At 46.1% G+C, this 21,608-nt stretch overlaps 1 long non-coding RNA gene across 1 annotated transcript in view; it reads right to left on the bottom strand.

Moving 5' to 3' along the window:
• Positions 1 to 14,521: 14,521 nt before the first annotated feature.
• LOC138797354 (uncharacterized) overlaps positions 14,522 to 21,608 on the bottom strand; it is a 93,690-nt gene continuing 86,603 nt past the window's right edge. The window contains exon 3 of the long non-coding RNA XR_011363922.1: positions 14,522 to 14,755. This is a non-coding gene — a long non-coding RNA (uncharacterized lncRNA). The remainder of the gene's footprint in view (positions 14,756 to 21,608) is intronic.

The following is a 21,608-nucleotide window of genomic DNA, read 5'->3' as shown; positions in this document are numbered from 1 at the left end:
TTCCTCCAACCGAGACCTGAGCCCGATCCTCACGACATAGGGCCCCGAGCCAGGAGACCAAGATCCAAACCCCCACAATCCTCCCGCACAGACATCGGAGACCAACCACGACACCTATCACCCATATTCATTATTTCTCATTGGTGTCCAGGAACCGCACCCCCGGTTACACTTAACATCTCTCCTATTACATTTTCTACCTATTACTTTTTAGTTGTGCCCAGACATGGTCTTAACCCTACTACCCCACCCCCTTCCCCCCTACTACCCCCCCACCCCCGCCCCCACCCCAACTCATCCCACCTCCCCCCCTCCCTGGGTGCAGAGAAAAAAGAAACAACAACAAAAAAAAAAAGGAATTCTTCAGCCCTCTCCTCTTCTTAACCCCACCACCAATCCCATCTTCTCTTGTTGGTCCATTTTATCCAACCATGGGTCCCAGATCTTACAAAAATTGACCCTCCTCCCTCCTTTTACCATCAAACAAAACTCTAAATTAATCATCCTTCTAACCTCCATCAAAAATTCCCTAAGGGTGGGGCTATCTCTAGACATCCATTTTCTGGCCACCAACAGCCTCATTACCATCAACAGTTTCCTTACTAGAATATTCTTATTTTTCCCTGGGCGGACATCACTCCATACCCCCAACAACCATCTCTTTGCCGGTTCCCAACCTTCCAGTTGGAGCCGATCTTTAATAACCTCTAAAATTACTTGCCAACTTCTCTCCATTTTCTTACATTCATAATATAGATGAAAGAAACCAACCCTTGGCATATTGCAGCGGGGACAAACTATTTCTTTGTTAGGGGCCATTTTAGATAACCTACTTGGTGTATAATATAACCTATAATTAATAAAAAAATTGTGTAATCTTGTGCGACGCATTAAGTGATATATTCTTTCCCATACTCCATATATCTTCCCACTCTTCTTGTGTAATTTCTCCTATATCTATTTCCCACTTTACTCTACTTGCATGTGTGACTACCTCCTTCTTCCCCTCCTTTACCAACCTAACTATCCTAGCCATCACCCTTCTTTTGGAAGTGTCCTCTATCATATAATCAATCCACTGTGAGTTTTCTTCTACCAAATTCTCCGTGTGATCTATTTCCATACTAACTTGTCTTAATTCTAAATAATAAAAATAACAGTTTCCTTCTATCCCGTATTCACCTTTTAACTCTTCTAATGAGCGTAATTGCCCTTCCTTAAAGAAGTGTGTCACATACCTCAAATTGTATTTTTCCCAAAACCTCCATTCATGATTTCTTCCCAACTCTTTAAACCTAAGATTGTTAAACATTGGTGTACATCTAAATACTCCCTCCAAACCCAGTGCTTTTTTAGTTTTTTCCCAAACTTTGTGCATCAAGTCTAACAATGGCCATCTCTCTCTAGACCTTCTACTGCTGCCCTTAGGTTACTGAAGAGGGATCCCAGGTGTGGACAAGGTTTCCTCAGAGGACGGCTACCCCTCCAAAGAGTTTAGCACTGCATACTGGAGATATACAGCAACAGAGAAGTGTGCTTGCTCAAGTGTCTCAGTCCCTCCCCACCTCTACTGACAAAAAACCTCCCACAAGAAACGAACCTCCCTTTTATAAGGGTAACTAAAATGGACTGTAGTTGGTGGGGTTGTTAAAAGACAAGAGATAAGAGGTAGAATTGGAAGAAAAAGTGAGGGAAAACACCTGCACCTGGTATAGGACAAAACAGAACATGTGACAAACAATAGTTGACCCATTACTCTTTCGGCTGTGCCCCATAAACAATAAAAATATAAAACAGAGAGTGACATCTAGTGGGGAAAATATATAACAACATCTCCTTCATTGCCTTTGTGTGATACCTGACAGAGATACTTTGCTCAGGTGAAATAAAGTGGAACCACCTGTACTGGGATACTACAAGTGCCGTTCCACACTATCACCACTTGGTGTGTCACTCTCTCCTATTTCTGAGCACAGCTGAATGTTGAAAGGGTTAACTTTGTTTGTTCACTGTTTATCTGTTGTCCAATCAGTGGCTTAGGCACAGCTCCCAACTGTCCCGGATTCCGCGGGACAGTCCCGTTTTCGGGGTGGTGTCCCACGGTCCCGGAATGGCACCCAGTGTCCCGCATTATATGTGGCCCGACCAGAAAAACAACGAAGCAGTAACTCACCTGTCCGCCGGTCCCAGCAGCTCCTCTCCTGTCAGAGCGTGCACTCCTGTCATCCTCCGGTGCAGCCAGCGGGGTACAGAGACATTGACTGTGGCGGATGTGTCCTGCAGCCTCTGTCATGAACCCGGCACAGTCAGTGACTCTGTACCCTGCTGCCTGCGCTGGAGGATGACAGGAGTGCGCGCTCTGACAGGAGAGGAGCTGCTGGGACCGGCGGACAGGTGAGTTGCTGGTTTGTTGTTTTTCTGGTGGGGCCACAGTGGCGAGCTGGGCCGGGGGGCTGTCCGCCGATCCCAGCAGCTCCTCTCCCGGCAGAACGCGCACTCCTGTCATCCTCCGGCACGGGCAGCAGGAGACAGAGACGCAGCCTGCGCCGGATGCGTCCTGTGGCGTCTATCATAAATTATAGAGGCTGCAAGGACACCCGACACAGGCTGCGTCTCTGTACCCCGCTGGCCGCGGCGGAGGATGGTGGGAGTGCGCGTTCTGACAGGAGAGGAGCTGCTGGGACCGGCGGACAGGTGAGTTGCTGGTTTGTTGTTTTTCTCGTAACATTATATGGGGGCATTGGCTACTATGTGGGTACTATGTAGGGGCATTGGCTACTATGTGGGGCACTATATGGGGGCATTGGCTACTATGTAGGGCACTATATGGGAGGACTGGATACTATGTGGGGCACTATATGGGGGCATTGGCTATTATGAGGGGCACTATATGGGGGGATTGGATACTATCTGGGGCACTATATGGGGGGATTGGATAGTATGTGGGGCACTATATGCAGGCATTGGAGACTATGTGGGGCACTATATGGGGGCATTGGATACTATATGGGCACTATATGGGGCATTGGATACTATGTGGGGCACTGTATGGGGGCATTGGATACTATATGGGCACTATATGGGGGCATTGGATACTATGTGGGGCACTATATGGGGGCATTGGATACTATGTGGGCACTATATGGGGGCATTGGATACTATATGGACACTATATGGAGACATTGGATACTATATGGGCACTATATGGGGGCATTAGATACTATATGGGCACTATATGGGGGCATTGGCTACTATGTGTGGCACTATATGGGGGGATTGGATACTATGTGTGGCACTATATGGGGGATTGGATACTATGTGTGGCACTATATGGGGGATTGGATACTATGTGTGGCACTATATGGGGGATTGGATACTATGTGGGGTACTATATGGGGGGTTTGGATACTATACAGGCACTATATGGGGGCATTGGCTACTATGTGTGGCACTATATGGGGGGATTGGATACTATGTGGGGCACTATATGGGGGGATTGGATACTATGTGGGGCACTATATGGGGGGATTTGATACTATGTGGGGCACTATAATGGGGGATTGGATACTATATGGGACACTTTTGGGGGGATTGGATACTGTATAGGGCACTATAATTGGGTTTGGATACTATATGGGGTACTATTCAGTCAGCAGCATGTGGTGACTGTAGGGGAGTGGCTATGGAGGGTTGCTATGGGGCGTGGCTATGGATGGTTGCTACGGGGGCGTGGCTATGGAGGGTTGCTATGGGGGCGTGGCTATGGGGACCACAGCGCACATGTCCCTCTTTGCTCTTTGCAAAAGTTGGGAGGTATGGCTTAGGTACCTCACAGTTACTCACCTATAATACTCTCACCACTTTTCTTCTACCACTTTTCCTACCAATAAGAGGTTAGTCCCGGTCACCCCTGTATAGGATAGTTTCTGTTGGGAGTTCTAGACTTATGTTAGTTGGATTTGGAGGAAGAAGATATTCTGTTGGAGTTGTGTGAGATAGAAGCTATGAAGTTCTAAACCCAAAGGTGGTGTTATTGTCTCCTTTGAAAACCTTGACTATGTCTTGGCATTCTGCCACAGATGAACGTTAGAGAAGTCCCTGATAGGTTGTGAGTAATCTTAGTGCAAGCTAGATGGAAGATAGTGAACTCACGGACATTCATTCCCACAGCGTTGCCAAATGCATGTAGAGAGGATGCAGTGGATGTGCTTCAGGTTCAGATTTAATGGCTTTACCTTCAGAAATCACATGCCATGCAGTCAAAACACAATACTTGTCTACAGGAAAGAAACAATATGTCTGTTCAGTTACAATGGTGATCACACAATGAAGAAGCAGGATGTGATGCAACCAAAAAGGAGTAGTAATAAGAAAGCAATGCATTATGGGATATAGGTCCTATATGAAAGCAAAGAAAACAAAGCAATAAACTGGGTCCGCAGACAGGCTCGGACTGGCCCACAGGGGAGCAGGGGAATCCCCCGGTGGGCCCTAACCCTTGGTGGGGCCCTGGCAGGAGGTGGGCCTCCCTGTCTGACTCTTTCTACTAGAGAATAAAAATAATTTCTATGCTATAGAAGCACAGACAAATATATTTAAAGTACCATGTGTCTTCTTGACCTAACAGCATCTAACAGTGTCAGCAGTTTGGAACACGCATTACCGCTGACAGAAGTCTCGTAACAAATGATAGTCAGGCAGGGGAGTGCGGGAAGATAATAAAGAAACTATACTCCCCAGTCCCTGTGCCCCTGCACTGCTTTCTTTCCCACAGCCGCTGAAAGTCATTTTCAGTCATTTTCAACCAGATTCAGTCAGTGATTGGCTGAGCGGGCGATCCATCAGCCGAGTATGTGATGTTGCAACTCGAGGAACTGCAGGAGGCCGGTGGTTATTGGATATCATTAAGGGAGATCTTCGGGGGCACAGGGATGGGTAAGTATACTTTCTTTATTATGTTCCTGCACCCCCCTACCTACCCGAGATTTGTTAGTTTAATGGGACTTCTCCTTTCAAGAAACTTAAGTGGCACGTTATGCTGTTTGCATAAAGTGACTGACAAGTTACTAGCAGTGAGCCAGCATCGCTGGTCACATACACAGCTCTGTGCAAAGTCACTATAGTAATGTGAAAGGTTTGGTGCTTGGTATATCTGGTGTAAGTAAGGTGGGCCCAAAAATCAAATTCCCAGGTGGGCCCAAGGTACCCCAGTCTGGCTGGGCCGGTGCTCCCCCTAAAATCCATAGGATAGGGGATAACAAGTTAAAAAATTTTCTTTCAAATCAACTGGTGTCAGAAAGTTATATAGATTTCTAATTTACTTTTATTAAAAAGCCTCAAGCCTTCCAGTACTTATCAGCTGCTGTATGTCCTGCAGAAAGTGGTGTATTCTTTCCAGCGTGACACATTGCTCTATGCTGCCGCCTCTGTCCAAGTCAGGAACTTACTTTGGATAGTTCCTGACATGGACAGAGGTGGCAGCAAAGATCACTGTGTTAGACTGGAAATAATACACCACTTCAAATTACAAATTTCAAATTGCACCAGGCTTTTTTAATAATTTTTTTGTGGAGTATCCCATTAATACTGTGGACTATTTTACTTTTAAACAACTTGACAACCCCTTTCGAACAGTCAATTCCGTTTTCCAGTGATCAACTAATCGGGTGATCACTGATTTCCTATGAAAGCCTGGATAATATACTTTTACATGCCACCCATACTGTCTTTACTCTGGAGGATTTCCAGGTAGGAATCCCCTCCTTCTCTATTCATTTCAGCAGCTTTATGTATAATACTCTTTGGCCGCGCTTTTCCACATACAATTACATCAGATAGTCAGCCATCTCCTTCATGTTAACAAATCCGCCAGATATAACCGTATACCGGTGTATTCTAAATTGAGTGACAGGATATGCTGGGAATTGTAGTGTATAGACATTTCTGTGAACCACAAGTGTCCCTCCAAAAAGATGGGAGATATGGAGGAAGGGCTGACTGCAAAGCATTATGGGGAAGCTTGATGTCATGTGTTTTCAGTCATCATCATCATCAAACTTTACAGCAATGGAGCAGCTTTATCATACGGCCACAGACAAAACATGGTCTGATTCGCCCATAGCAGCCAATCACAGATCACCTTTCATATCTTAACAAGCTCTTATAAAATTAAAGCTGAGTTTTGATTGGTTGCTATGGGTAAGTCAGACTATCTAAGTTGCACATGGCAACCAATCACAGTTTAGCTTTTATTTTACCAGAGTAATTTGAGAAACGAAAGCTGAGCTGTGATTGGTTGGTATGGGCCACATGAAACCTTATTATTTAGTGTTCTTATTGTGGCCTAACCATAAGCTCTTTGCTTAGTCACAAGTGTATTTAGTGACCTCTGCAGTAAAGCACATCACCAGTCATTAATGAGTTAATGGTTCAGATGTGTTTACCTGCAGTAACCATGGCAACCATGCACTGTGATGACAAGCGCTTATGTCATAAAGAAGGTTCCATAAAGCAATGCACCGCGCCCTGATCAGTACCATCTTGAATGCGCCAGAGGACTTTGAGCTTGACTACTGTACTGCCCCTACTCTTGATGTAATTTGGAGGTTCTAGCAGAGGAAAAGGGGTGGTCTGCTTTAGACTACCGCCTTCATCGAGTCTACACCTAGAAGAGATACATCCGCTTGCATAGCCATCAATAAGGTGACATATTTCAGACAGATCTCTCTCAGAGAGATTATATTTATAGTATGATATTACCCTCTAAGCCTAGAGGAGGGGCAACTCTCCAGCCATGGCTCCCTCGAGGTTTCCCCCACAGGGGGTTTTTCCTCACCTGAGTGCTGGAGGGTGACTCTTTGTGAGTCCGGGGTCTGCCATTTTCAGTGTCATTAAATAAAAATGGCACCCTTTGACACCTGATTACAATGTGTTGTGTCTTTATTTTGTGTTTTTGGTTGAACTTCTTATTCTTGGGAGTTGGAGATCCGTGACATATTGCAAAGTGATAGAGCTGGACATCTTCCTGCTACACAGATCTATCACCTGCAAAATAAGCGCAAGTAGGATGGAGCATGTATGTGCGTATACCTGGATTAAAGGGGCACTCAAATCTTGAAGAAAAAACATGCTGTTAGGATAGGGACAGGGAGACACAAGGACAGGTGAGCCCTAAAGCTGGCACCCGCCCCGCTGCCCCTACCTGCTTGCCTCAGATGCCCTAGGTGGCAAACGGACAACTGGACGGCAGTCCCTGATCTACTAAAGTGCAACACTAAACGAAACAAGACAGACAAAACACAATGAGAGCAAGGTCAGGAATCCGGGTCAGTAACAGTCGAGCAGTGCAGTACAAAACGTGTCCAAGGGGTAGTCGATAAGTCAGAAGCCAGAAGTCAAGTAACCAGAAATACAAAGCAGGAAAAACACTTGATCCAGATACACTAGCAAACTAGGCACTTTCACAGGCAGGGGGTGGAAGACAAAGGAGGTTACTTATGCAACCTGTAGTCCCAGCCCCCAGGAGTGATAGGGGCTAAGACACCAGGTCCTGCCCAGGTACTGACAGCTGACTGGTGTGTCAGCTGTCAATCAACAATCAGAGAAACCTACTACAGCTTATGCTGATCAGCCAGGGGAGAGCACCCTGGCCACTGCTTCAACAAGGAGTAGCAGAGCAGAGTTAGTGAAAAACATGCACAGCAGACCGGCTGCTATGGACGCCGTCGTCGTGCCCCCAGCAACCGGCCTGAGCGTTTATTCCTAGTCCTAACACATGCATTGCATGGTTTATACCTATGTCTGCGAGGCTGCAAGGTCAAAAGGTAGCACATTATTGCAACATGAACACCACCATAAATATACATCATAGTGTATATACACAACCCAGTGGCTCTTGTGTGTGTGGGCAGCATCAGGGTCAAGGTAAATATTGCACCCCCACACACAGGGCCGTCTTAACAGCATTATGGGCCCCTGGGCAGAGGTGCAAATTGGGCCCCACCCCCCCGCGGCCGCCGCCATCAAACCCCCCCATCTTTGCAACCCCACCCCTAGCTAGTACAATTACGTACAATAAAAAATACAAATTATTGTTAACATAAACTTTAATTCACAACACAGTCTCTCAGCAGCACAAAAACAAAACATAACCGTGCGTGCCGCACCAAACCAGGCCAGGCTCCCCCTGTATCCCCCCCCTCGTATAGATGGCTCCCCCCTGTATCCCCCCCTATAGATGGCTCCCCCCTGTATCCCCCCCTATAGATGGCTCCCCCCTGTATCCCCCCCTATAGACGGCTCCCCCCTGTATCCCCCCTATAGATGGCTCCCCCCTGTATCCCCCCCTCGTATAGATGGTTCCCCCCTGTATCCCCCCTATAGATGGCTCCCCCTGTTTCCCCCCTATAGATGGCTCCCCCCTGTATCCCCCCCCCCCTCGTATAGATGGCTCCCCCCTGTATCCCCCCCTATAGATGGCTCCCCCGTTTCCCCCCCTCGTATAGATGGCTCCCCCCTGTATCCCCCCTATAGATGGCTCCCCCCTGTATCCCCCCTCTCGTATAGATGGCTCCCCCCCTGTATCCCCCCTATAGATGGCTCCCCCCCTGTATCCCCCCTCCTCGTATAGATGGCTCCCCCCCCCTGTATCCCCCCCTATAGATGGCTCCCCCCTGTATCCCCCCCCTCGTATAGATGGCTCCCCCCTGTATCCCCCCCTATAGATGGCTCCCCCCTGTATCTTCCCCTATAGATGGCTCCCCCCTGTATTCCCCCCCCCCTCGTATAGATGGCTCCCCCTGTATCCCCCCCTATAGATGGCTCCCCCTGTATCCCCCCCTATAGATGGCTCTCCCCTGTATCCCCCCCTATAGATGGCTCCCCCGTATTCCCCCCTTATAGATGGCTCCCCCCTGCACATCAGATAAAAAAAACAAACACCCAACTCACCTACCAGCGCTCCCTAGTCGCTGCTTCCTCTCCTCTTCTGCACCCGGCTGATGCGTCGCTCCCTGGGGGATTCTCAGGTAGCGCACACATCCGGAACCTCAGTGTGCGCCCGGGCCGGGACTTCCGGTACAGGAAGCCCCAGCAACGCGCACTGAGGTTCCTGATGCGTGCGCTCCCTGAGAATCCCCCAGGGAGCGGCGCATCAGCCGGGGCCGGATTTCCTCTTGCGACCGCAAGCAAGCAAGTGCTTGCGGTCGCAAGAGAAGGGGAAGGGGGGGCGCGCAGGGCCGTCTTACCCATTGGGCATGGGAGGCGGCTGCCCGGGGACCCTTGCGTCCTAGGGGGCCCCTGCCCGCTGTGACAGCGGGCAGGGGCCCCCTAGGACGCAAGGGCCCCCGGGCAGCCGCCTACCATGCCCAATGGGTAAGACGGCCCTGCCCACACACATTCATCCAGGTGTGGCCTTGGTAGCTCCCCCCCCTGCAAAATCCACAGGATACACAATGGAAAGTGCAGCTCCGGCCACACTCTGCATTGTGTGCTATGGTGAATTGGGATGCGGGCGCACACAGATTTCACAGCATATTTTATGTAAAAAATAGGTGAAAAAATGTAGGTGACAAAATGCAAGAGCTATGGCCTTTTAAACATGAGGAGGGCTTGGTCCTTAAGGGGTTAAGGAAGAGCTACGAGGGGACGAGGATGGGTATGTATACTTTTGTTATTATATTCCCACACCCCCCTGCCTGCCTGAGATTTGTTAGTTTCATGGGACTTCACCTTTCAAGATACTTATGTGGCACATTATGCTGTTTGCATAGAGTGACAAGTTACTAGCAGTGAGCTAGCATCGCTGGTCACATACAGTGTCGGACTGGCCCACCAGAGGACCAGAGGATCCTCCGGTCGGCCCCCAGCTCAGAACTTGCAGTAACACTGACTGACATGTCATTTCTCACTGGTTCTTTATTGGTGGGCCCCAGGATAATTTCCTCTGGCAGGTCCCAGGTATCTTAGTCCAACACTGGTCACATACACAGTGCTGTGCAAAGTCGCTATAGTAATGTGAGGTAAGGTATGATGCTGGTTATATCTGGTGTAAGTAGAGTGGGCCCCAAGAATTAAATTCCCTGGTGGGCCCAAGGTACCCCAGTCCGACACTGTCCGCAGATACAGGAACAAGAGGTCTAGAGTTGACAATAGCGGACACCTCAGCTAGGAAGGTGCTTAGCCCCTAGATGACCCTGGGAGTTCCCGTACTCTCAGCGGTCGTTAGGGGCGTTCAGAGGGGAGCCGCGCGGCGGCCCCGCTCTGAAGCACCGCCTTCCTGGGTGCCGCTTGTAGCCCGGGACCACGGCTAATAGCGGGCATGGTCCGATCGCCGTGCCCGCTAATTAAGTATTTAGATGCAGCTGTCAAATTTGACAGCTGCATCTGAACACTTACTGCAGCCCTTCCCTGGTGTCTAGTGGGGTGGATTGCCCTCGTGGCACGATGGCAAAGGGGCAATCCTTGCTTCCAGCATCGGCTGGGGTCTGCGACGTAATGGTGCTGTTCCTGCCTGTTCCTGGCGCTGTTCGTGCCTATCTTATTGATCTATGCAGTATTACTATACTGCATAGATCTCAATGAGAGATCAATGTGAGTATACTAGAAGTCCCCCAGGGGGAATAACCCTAACCCCAGGGGGGTTCTAGTTTAGGTGTTAAAAAAAAGAAAATATTTTATTATTAATAAAAAAAACCTCCCCTAATAAAAGTTTGAGTAACCCCCCTTTTCCCATGTTATTAATATAAATAAATAAACAAACATGTTTGCTATCGCCGCGTGCGTAATCGCCCAAACTATTAATTTATTTCATTCCTGATCTGACACGGTAAATGGCATAAACGCAAAACAATTCCAAATTGCAAAATTGCGCATTTTTGGTCGCATCAAATCCAGAAAAATTGTAATAAAAAGCGATCAAAAAGTCGCATATGTGCAATCAAGGTACCGATAGAAAGTACAGATCATGGCGCAAAAAATAACACCTCACACAGCCCCATAGACCAAAGGATAAAAGCGCGATAAGCATAGGAATAGAGTTTTAAGGAACATATATTTTTTAAAGGGGTACTCCGGCGGGGGGGGGCACTTTTTTGGGGGGACCGGGGAGGAGGTGGCTGAAATAAAAGACGTCCACTTACCTCCCCGGTTCCAGCGGCGGGTCCCGCATCACGGAGCTCCGCTGTCCGGTTCCCGGATGCTTCCTGGTGTCTGACGCCGCCCGAGACGCTACGTCTCAGGGCCGCTCAGCCACTCAGTGAAGGAGGCGGGATCAATTTGAGTTCTGCTCGGATCCCACCTCCTTCACTGAGTGGCTGAGCGGCCATGAGACGTAGCGTCTCGGGCACCGGAGCTCCGTGATGCGGGACCCGCCGCTGGAACTGGGGAGGTAAGTGGACGTCTTTTATTTCAGCCACCTCCTCCCCTGTCCCCCAAAAAAAGTGCCCCCCCGCCAGAGTACCCCTTTAACAATGGTTTGAATTTTTTTAAAGCCATCAAATAAAATAAAAGTTATACATGTTACATTTCGTTGTAATCGTAACGACTTTAGTAACATAAATAACAAGACAGTTTTAACCCAGGGCTAATGGCGTAAAAAAAAAGAAAAAAGAAAAAAAAAGCGTTTTTTTTTTTTTCAATTTCACGACACATTGAATTTTTTTCTGGTTTGCAGTGTACTTTATGCAAAACATTAAATAGAAGTACCCCAGGGGGACTTCTAGTATTACTACACTGATCTCTCATTAAGATCTATGTAGCAGGGACCACTCCTCCACGATCGCGTTGCGTCCGGGGGGAGGGGGGGCGGTGCAATCCCGCCACTAGACCAACACGGATGGGGGAAAGCAGGCATATAAATGCAGCTGTCAACTTTGCATCTAAATGCCTAATTGGCGGGCACAGCTGCAGATAGCAGCCGGGATCACATCGGTTCAGAGCGGGGTTGTTGCGCCTCCTCCCCTGAACTCCCCTAGAGGTGGCAGGATGTACTTTTACGTACTGGGTTGTCTAAAGGTTAAGTAAAGTCACTGTTGCATCTTACGGGTGCGTTCACACTACGTATATTTCAGTCAGTATTGCAACCAAAACCCGGAGTGGATTAAAAACACAGAAAGGATCTGTTCACACAATGGTGAAATTGAGTGGATGGCCGCCATATAACAGTAAATAACTGCCATTATTTCAATATAACAGCCGTTGTTCTAAAATAACAGCAAATATTTGCCATTAAATGACAGCCATCCACTCAATTTCAACATTGTGTGAACTGAGCCTTTCTGTGTTTTTAATCCACTCCTGGTTTTGGTTGCAATACTGACTGAAATATACTGACTGAAATATACATATGGGGGCTACGTTCACACTACGTAAGTTTCCGTCCGTAGCGCGTTCCGTGAATAAGCGGGCGGAAACTTACGTAGTTTGCGTACAATGTAAAGTATACGATCTACGGGCGCACAGTTCACACTACGTACAAACTTACGCCCGGATCGTATGCAGCGCCGTAAAAAATGAACCAGACCATTATTTCGGGACGGAAAATGCCGTAACTTACGCCCGTAGCGTAACATGCGGTCCCGTACGTAGTGGTGATTTCTTCATTTTGCCAGCTTTTTGTTCCGATCCAAAAGGTTCTGTGGGGTGTCCGGGGCTAGGCGAAGATTTCCAAGTAAAAGACCGCTGTTAGATCGCTACGAAGAGCGCTCGGGAAGCGTAAGTACGCTACGGGCTTAAGTTCGTGGTCCGTACGTATCCGGCCGCAACTTGCGTAAAGCAAATATGCGGCCGGACATATACGTAGTGTGAACCTAGCCACTGACTGAAATATACTGATAAGGCCAGGATATGCGATTTTACCTACCTGCACCGTACCTATATGACTACACATATATATAGGCCTCTTGCTCAGAAGCTCCAGCACATTAGAGAGTCCCTGATAGGGTTAACATATAGTTAGAACATTTCTTACCTTGGAAAACTTCTGATATGGACACTAGAAAAAATGTTTTGTCTCAAGAACTATTTCCCTCAGAGACATGTTTATCAGCGTTCAAGGCCATTCTCAGAGGAAAGTTGACTGTCTGTTACAGTGGGAATAATGTGAAAGTATCATTGCAAAGAATGTATTGTTCTAACCTTTTTGAATAATAATAATAATGAATACTAATATAGATGCCATTGCGCATGACTGAATATCTAAATCACTAGCACCGCCTCATCTATGCCTTATTAGCATTTGTTAACACCCTATATTTTATCTGTCTATAAAATGTGATGACCATAATAAAACTTGGGCCATTTCTCCAGGCTTATAATCATGATACATTGTCTTATCTGTGTCCATGACGTATAAGTGACGAGTTGGTAATACTGCAGGTTCCACCTCTAGATATAATTAAAAAACCATCCTTAGAGGTCAACATATAAATTTAACCTTAACAATACGTAGTGTGAACGCAGCCTAAAGCTTTGAATCCCTTTTGTTTGCTTAACTCTGCACCTCATCAACATGACGGGCGTCTCCACCATTACCTAAGGGTACTATTACACGGAACGATAATCGGCCGAATTGGCCCGATTCGGCCGATTATCGCTCCATGTAATAAATGCAACGATCAGCCGATGACAACGATCATCGGCTGATCGTTGATATAGGTTAGACCCTATTTTCGTCGGGTGCCGACCGCGCACCGCTGTGTGTAATAGCGGTGCGTGGACGGCAACTAACGATATACATTACCCATCCGCGGCCTGTGATTGGCTGAGCGGCCTACCAGCTGACAGGCCGCTGTGAAGCTAGAGCGCGCACGGGACCAGGGGTGAAGCGGCCCTGGAACGTGGATGGGTAATGTATGCCAGTTTAGCAAGGTCTGCAAGGACATCGGTAACGATGTCCTTGCAGCTCTTGTCAAACGATTATCGGGCCGTGTAATAGGCCCAGTAAACGAGCAACGATCTAGCAGATCGCTGCTCGTTTACAGGTATTATCGGGCCCTGCTCGGCCCATGTAATACCACCCTAAGGCAGCCGTAAGGCCTTATTCACACATCCTGTAATCTACGGATACGTATTACGTACTCGAGTTAGTGCATATTGATGTCTATTGGGCTATTAACATGATCAGTAGATTATAAGGACACAAACCAATCCTAAAAAAAAGGACATGTTCTAGTGTGGATCCAGATTTTTTAGTGGATTCTCTCACAGAAATCAATAGGATCAGCTATTTTCTAAGGATTGTAACCTTTTGGCATCCGTATATCCATAAAAAAATAAGGATAAGTCATTAGTCACGTGTTGAAAAGAAAAAACAGATTTACGGAAATACAGATGCCCAATCCGTAATTTTTAGCAGATTTTACAGGTGGATAGTGGGAGGAATCTACAGCTATGAAAAAAGTACTGAAGTTGAGAATAAGGCCTAACAGAAGAGCCCCAGCAGGAGCTACAAGGTTCACAATCACCAACCTCCGTGTCTGGGGGGTTTTCCAACATATTTTATTGAAATTTATAGGCTATATAATTACACAGTATATAGATAACCATATTGTGATAGAAAAGTATTTCAGTTGTAGTGAAAATAGAGTAGAACACAACGTAACACAGAAGAAGAAAAACCTGGTCATGGGTCACTCTGTGCTGCTCCCCTTTATTCATTACATGGGACTGCTTCTCCTCCTTTAATCATTACATAGGACTGCTGCTCCTCCTTTATGCATTACATAGGACTTCTGCTCTCCCTTTATTTATTAGAAGTCTATGGGATGAAAAAAGACAAATACTCAGTATGCTGCAAAACAGCAAAAAAAAAAAACTCCAAAATGCATTGAAAAATGCTAAACAAAAAATGCCAGATTTGATATTTCCATATTGACTCTCACCTAACATCTGGCCACAGTTTTTAAGCAAAACAAATCACTATGCTCCAAATTTGGCTATATATATACACTCACCGGCCACTTTATTAGGTACACCATGCTAATAACAGGTTGGACCCCCTTTTGCCTTCAGAACTGCCTCAATTCTTCGTGGCATAGATACAACAAGGTGCTGGAAGCTTCCTCAGAGATTTTGTTCCATATTGACAGGATGGCATCACACAGTTGCCGCAGATTTGTCGGCTGCACATCCATGATGCGAATCTCCCGTTCCACCACATCCCAAAGATGCTCTATTGGATTGAGATCTGGTGACTGTGGAGGCCATTGGAGTACAGTGAACTCATTGTCATGTTCAAGAAACCAGTCTGAGATGATTCTAGCTTTATGACATGGCGCATTATCCTGCTGAAAGTAGCCATCAGATGTTGGGTACATTGTGGTCATAAAGGGATGGACATGGTCAGCAACAATACTCAGGTAGGCTGTGGCGTTGCAACGATGCTCAATTGGTACCAAGGGGCCCAAAGAGTGTCAAGAAAATATTCCCCACACCATGACACCACCACCACCAGCCTGAACCGTTGATACAAGGCAGGATGGATCCATGCTTTCATGTTGTTGACGCCAAATTCTGACCCTACCATCCGAATGTTGCAGCAGAAATCGAGACTCATCAGACCAGGCATCGTTTTTCCAATCTTCTACTGTCCAATTTCGATGAGCTTGTGCAAATTTTAGCCTCAGTTTCCTGTTCTTAGCTGAAAGGAGTGGCACCCGGTGTGGTCTTCTGCTGCTGTAGCCCATCTGCCTCAAAGTTGGACGTACTGTGCGTTCAGAGATGCTTTTCTGCCTACCTTGGTTGTAACGGTTGGCTATTTGAGTCACTGTTGCCTTTCTATCAGCTCGAACCAGTCTGCCCATTCTCCTCTGACCTCTGGCATCAACAAGGCATTTCCGCCCACAGAACTGCCGCTCACTGGATGTTTTTTCTTTTTCGGACCATTCTCTGTAAACCCTAGAGATGGTTGTGCGTGAAAATCCCAGTAGATCAGCAGTTTCTGAAATACTCAGACCAGCCCTTCTGGCACCAACAACCATGTCACGTTCAAAGGCACTCAAATCACCTTTCTTCCCCATACGCCTAAATGCACTGAGTTGCCGCCATGTGATTAGAAATTAAGTGGTAACGTGCAGTTGGACAGGTGTACCTAATAAAGTGGGCGGTGAGTGTATATATATATATATATATATATATATATATATATATATAATTTTTTTAAAATTCCTAATCTGACAGCGTCCAAAGCATCTGATTGCTGGGTGTACAACTAACAACTCTACCCTCTATGCAAGAGCCAAGCATTGGTATTCCCTTTGCCCACTAGATGGCAGAAGACGCACACATTTATTCATAGGCTCCAACAATCCTCAATCAAATGTGAGAATGAATTTTAATAAATTGCTTCCTATTACTACACTGCAAAAGCAGAAACACAAAAAAATTGCATTTGTTACTAAGAAGTTATTATAGGAATTCTATGTAGAATGGAATCTATGGGAAAATTATCAAAGTAACACAACTGCACTTTACCCTTATACCCAATGGGAGTCAATGGAAAAAGATGTCAGGGATACGGCATGTTGTCATCTTCACACTCCAAATAATTTGTATAGACAGTAAATATGTCGGAGTCCTATCGGTCAGATCCCTAACAAGCACACTTTAATGTATTCTCTGACAGGTCATGGAAGTAAAATATACCCTGTTCTTTTTACAATAATTTGGAGGGTATGTGATGACCACAGGGAGAATACGTACAGAACCTTAGCATAATAAAAAAAAAAATTGCATAGAGAGAAATGCAGTCATATTGCTGTGGTAGAAAGAGGGGCATTAGCCTGTATGGTTTAGCTGTAATGCCCTTAAATTAAATGCTGCTTATCTTCCAAATGTAATAACTACATACTATATACTGGATAATATAACTTTTTAACCAATGTTGTAATTCATTGTGCCATAAGGCATCCCTCATTTTTATGCAGGCTGTATATAGAGCTGGTGTATGTACAGTATGTCTTGTTTTTGTGTGTAGCTGTGGTGCCAGTTTTTGCAGAGCCACGCCAGTCTGATGTAACAAGCTTTTCCTCTGCACTAAGGGTGTTGGATGGGTAGTTCTCATGGGCGGAGGCCGATGTCAAAAGAATCTAATTATGAGTGTCATAACGTCCTGTCACATGTTATAGATACTGTATATTACTGTTTATGATGATCGGCTTCTATGCAGCCAGCCAGCACCCTGCTCTGTACTGATGAGGGGCAATGACTACAAATGGGGAAGCTTACCTCCTGGGGAGTTTCCTGGTTGGGCTTCAACCCACATTTTACTCAGAGCCAAACACTGACTTGAAAGGAAAGCTCCCTTCAATAGGTGGCGTCAGAGAGCTGCTTTGTTCTGCCAGGGGGATATTGGACAGTCATAATTTGCGGTTTCCTACCCCATGTGGACATTTGTTGAAGAAAATAAAGTTGCACATGGTGCCTAGACTAAGGATCCTATAACAGGGAGAGATAATCTGCAGAATCAGGCCAATTTGGCAGATTATCGCTTTGTGTAATAAAGACAACGATCAGCCGCTGACAACGTTGGCTGATTGTGTCTTTTGGTCATGCCTAAAAACAATCGGGTACTGACCACTCATCTCTGCATGTAATAGGGTTTTGTGGCCTTCGGATGCTAAGTAAAAAAAAAAATAAACTTTATACATACCTGTCCATGCTCCCTGGTGTTCATCTCACTTTTGCCCGTTCGCCTGCGCAGCCAGAGAAGTTTCTACTCCAGTCTTTGAAGTGACAGACTGCTCAGCCAATCACTGGTCATGGTGGTGTCCCGTCTCAGCCACTGATTGGCTGAGTGGCCTGTCACTTCAGAGATCGTCTCTGAAGTTCCAGTGGAGGCTGTGGGACCAGGCAGAAGCGAGAAGAATACTGGGGAGCATGAAGAGGTAACATATATACTTTATTATTTACTATATACAGCAAGGGCTGCATGGACATCACCAATGATATATAGATATATACCAACAAAACACAACAATCATTGAGCTCGGGGAGATCAAGTAGTGGATTATATTAGGTCCCTTTCGAGCGGTAGCCTGGGGCCCTGAGCTCCTGGGGGGCCCATGGCCACCCAAACAGACTTATACTTTCAGTGGTGGATTGTCTCCTAGCTACAGTTCTGCCATGATTTGCAAAAAATCACTGCTTTTTACCGCAATTTCGCACGAATGAGGTCATTATGATATTATCTATCCTGTACTATAAACGACCCCGGTAGTGCTGCCATAGTTAGAGTGGGGTTGGGGGGCCAGGTTCGGTGAACAGCCTTGGGCCTATGGTAAAGTTAATCCACCCCTGGGGAGATCAGTGAAAAAAAATCCATTGGGGTACTTATTTAAGAGTCTCCACTGATTGCCTCCTACAAAATTTGAATATGCAAAGAAGGGGTCCGTGGAGCCTCAGTAGCGAGTCTCAAAACTCGCCAGATATCCCTCTCTCCAGAGAAGGAAGCCCGTTGCCAGGAGGTGCCTCCCAGTGGGGAGAACACCAAACCCCCCTGATACGTAGCCCCTCAGGTCCCCACTCTGTTGCGAGCTTTGGGACCTAAACAGGGAAGCACCAGGGTGGCCCCTATGTCTAAGGCTATGTTCACACTACGTAAAAGTAGTGTGCACGTGTATGCACATTGCCTCTCCTTCTATGGGATCCCGGCCGGAGCATATACACATTGTATACACTCCGGCTGGGATCCCAGGCGGCATCGCAAAGAACTGACATGTCAGTTTTCTGCGGCCGCAATTCAGAGAATTGCAGCCGTAGAAAGACCTGTCAGTTTACACAATGAAGTGAGTGGCTCCGGACGCTATGAGACGCTATGAGAGTTCTGATGAGAGTTCTCGCGGTGATGCGCCCGCATCAGAACACTGCGGCCGGAAAGACTACCCGGCCGGTACTGCAGTGCCGGCGGGGATGATCTTTGTTGAGACCGGCCATTCCGTGACCTGGCGGGGTCACGGAACGGCCGGTCTCTTACAGTGTGTGAACATAGCCTAACTCTGTTGCGAGTGTAACGACATAAGACAAGGGTTACTAAGGCAGGCATCCATCCATCCACAGACAGCTGTTTCGGTATTTGCCCCTCATCAGTGTGGAGCAGGATTCTGGCTACCGGGGACTATGAAAAATAGACCAAAAAATCACAACAATCACTGATTGTGATCCAGTGGAGTACTCATTTAAGAGTCTCCCCTTCTTTGCATATATATATATGCATGCAATCCATTTTGATCCGTTGTTCCATAGACTTCCATTATTAAAAAAAAACGTGGTTGACCATGTTTTTCTGTATGTTAAAAGAAACCATTTAGAAATGGATATGTTAAACAGACTGCAAAAACACAGTGTGAACCCAGCCTTAGGGTGTTATTACACGAGCCGATGGGGGCTCAATAATAACTGTAAACGAGCGCCGATCTGCTAGATCGGCGCTTGTTTACTGGGCCTATTACATGGCTCGATAATTGTTTAACAAGGGCTGCAGGGACATTGTTACCGATGTCCTTGCAGCCCTTGCTTAAACTGCATACATTACCTAACCATGGTCCAGGGCTCCTCTTGCGGTCCGCTTCTCGTCGGGTCCCACGTGTTGCAGCTCCGGAGCAACCTGTCTGAGCTGACAGGCTGCTCAGCCAACCACTGGCCGCGGCGGTCCCGGACAGTGATTGGTTGAGTGGCCTGTCAACTAAGACAGGCCGCTCTGAAGCTGCAGCGTAGGGGACTCGGGGAGGAGCCCTGGACCATGGTTAGGTAATGTATGCAGTTTTCAGATCGTCAGCCACCGGCCGGTGCCCGGCAGATATAGGTCCGCACCTATATCAACGATCAGCCGATGAGTCTGGTGGTCAAACTTGCATGGTTATTGCCATATAATAAATACATAGGGAATTTGTTACCGACATGAATTATGGCAATAGCTATGCAAACAAGTGATGTTCATCATTTTTAATAAAACCTAATGCAACAGGAGTGTGATATCTTCCCTATAACTCAATACTGCATGTATCGCATATGTAAAAATATTCCAATTAGTTGTGCCAAATGACAACCTGAGCTTCATTTAAAGGGGTACTCTAGAGAAAATATTTTTCTTTCAATTCAACTGATTTCAGAAAGTTATACAGATTTGTAATTTACTTCTAATTAAAAATCACAAGTCTTCTCATACTTATCAGCTGCTGTATGTTCTGCAGGAAATGTTGTTTTCTTTCCAGTCTGACACAGTGCTCTCTGCTGCCACCTCTCTCTGAGACAGGAACTGTCCAGAGCAGGAGAAGTTTTCTATGGAGATTTGCTGTTGTTCTGGACAGTTTCTGTTTTGGACAGAGATGGCAGCAGAGAATACTGTGTCAGACTGTAAAGAAAACATTATTTCCTGCATGACATACATCAGCTGATAAGTACTGGAAGACTTGAGATTTTTAAATAGAAGTAAATTACAAATCTATATAACTTTTTGAAACCAGTTGATTTGAAAGAAAAAGATATTCGCTGCAAAACCCCTTTAACCCAGGATAGGAGCTCAATGCAGATAGAGTTCCCCTAGAAGGATAATTATTCACACTGCAAATACCTTACAATGGAGACCTGTTTGGGCTGCAGGTGTCCCATCAGAATTTACATGTCATTTCAGGTAGGTTCCCCACTGTACACAATAGATGACCATTGTTTTGCTCTGTCCATGAATAGGCATCAGTGATAAGCAGCATTGCTATGTTTAGAAATGCGCATCTGATTTACATCAAGCTTTTGTTCCATTTGCTATAGATTCATTTGCAATACAAACAGATAGGGGCAATCTGCAAGAAAGCCATATGTTTATAGGCTCCATAGATCCCCTTTGTGGACTTTTCTGTTGTCTACTGTACACATGCCGTGCTATTCATGTGTGCACAATATGAATACTAAAGAACTAAAGAACACCTGGCCATACACATTAAAGAGGCACTCCAATCTCAACTAATAGGTTGCAGAGCTCATCAAGTATAATATTTTCCCAAATACATCATTTAGCAGATTCGCCTCCTCCTGATATGCTGTTCTTTCCCTCCCATTGTTGACATTTCCTTGTCTAGGTTACCGGCCACCACTCTGCTCTAAAAGCAGTAATCTGGCTAGTGTATATATAGTATACACACATCTACATTACAGCCAGATGGGAAACTACTTTAATATAGTCCAGACGCACCAATATGGTGGGATGAAATGACCATCTAATGTGTATGGGGGGCTCCCGACAGCACATATTAGGAGAGAGAAAAGTTGGGTATATTGAACTTTAACATGTTCATAGTTTTTGTTGTCAGATAGGTCACCACCAGAAGAGTGTGGAAGCAGCTTTCCTCCCTCTTGCCCAATTCAGAACACATGCACACTCGGACAAGCCAAGCATGCTTGTGAATGAACATTTAGACGACACCTAAAATGTATGACCACCTTAAGTGGCATTATGACATATCCCCAATGAAGATCACTATCTTATATTCACTTCTTTTTTTTAACATATTGTTAAGGGGTGCTCCCCCAAGGATTTATAAATAACTTCTATTTAAAAATCTTTAGTCTTCCAGTACTTATCAGCTGCTGTATGTCCTGCAGGAAGTGGTGTCTTCTTT

This window comes from Dendropsophus ebraccatus, chromosome 7 (genome assembly GCF_027789765.1).
Source record: "Dendropsophus ebraccatus isolate aDenEbr1 chromosome 7, aDenEbr1.pat, whole genome shotgun sequence".
NCBI classification, from domain to species: Eukaryota; Metazoa; Chordata; class Amphibia; order Anura; family Hylidae; genus Dendropsophus; species Dendropsophus ebraccatus.
Note: the sequence above shows the minus strand (reverse complement) of the source record. Positions and strands in the feature narration are given on the sequence as shown.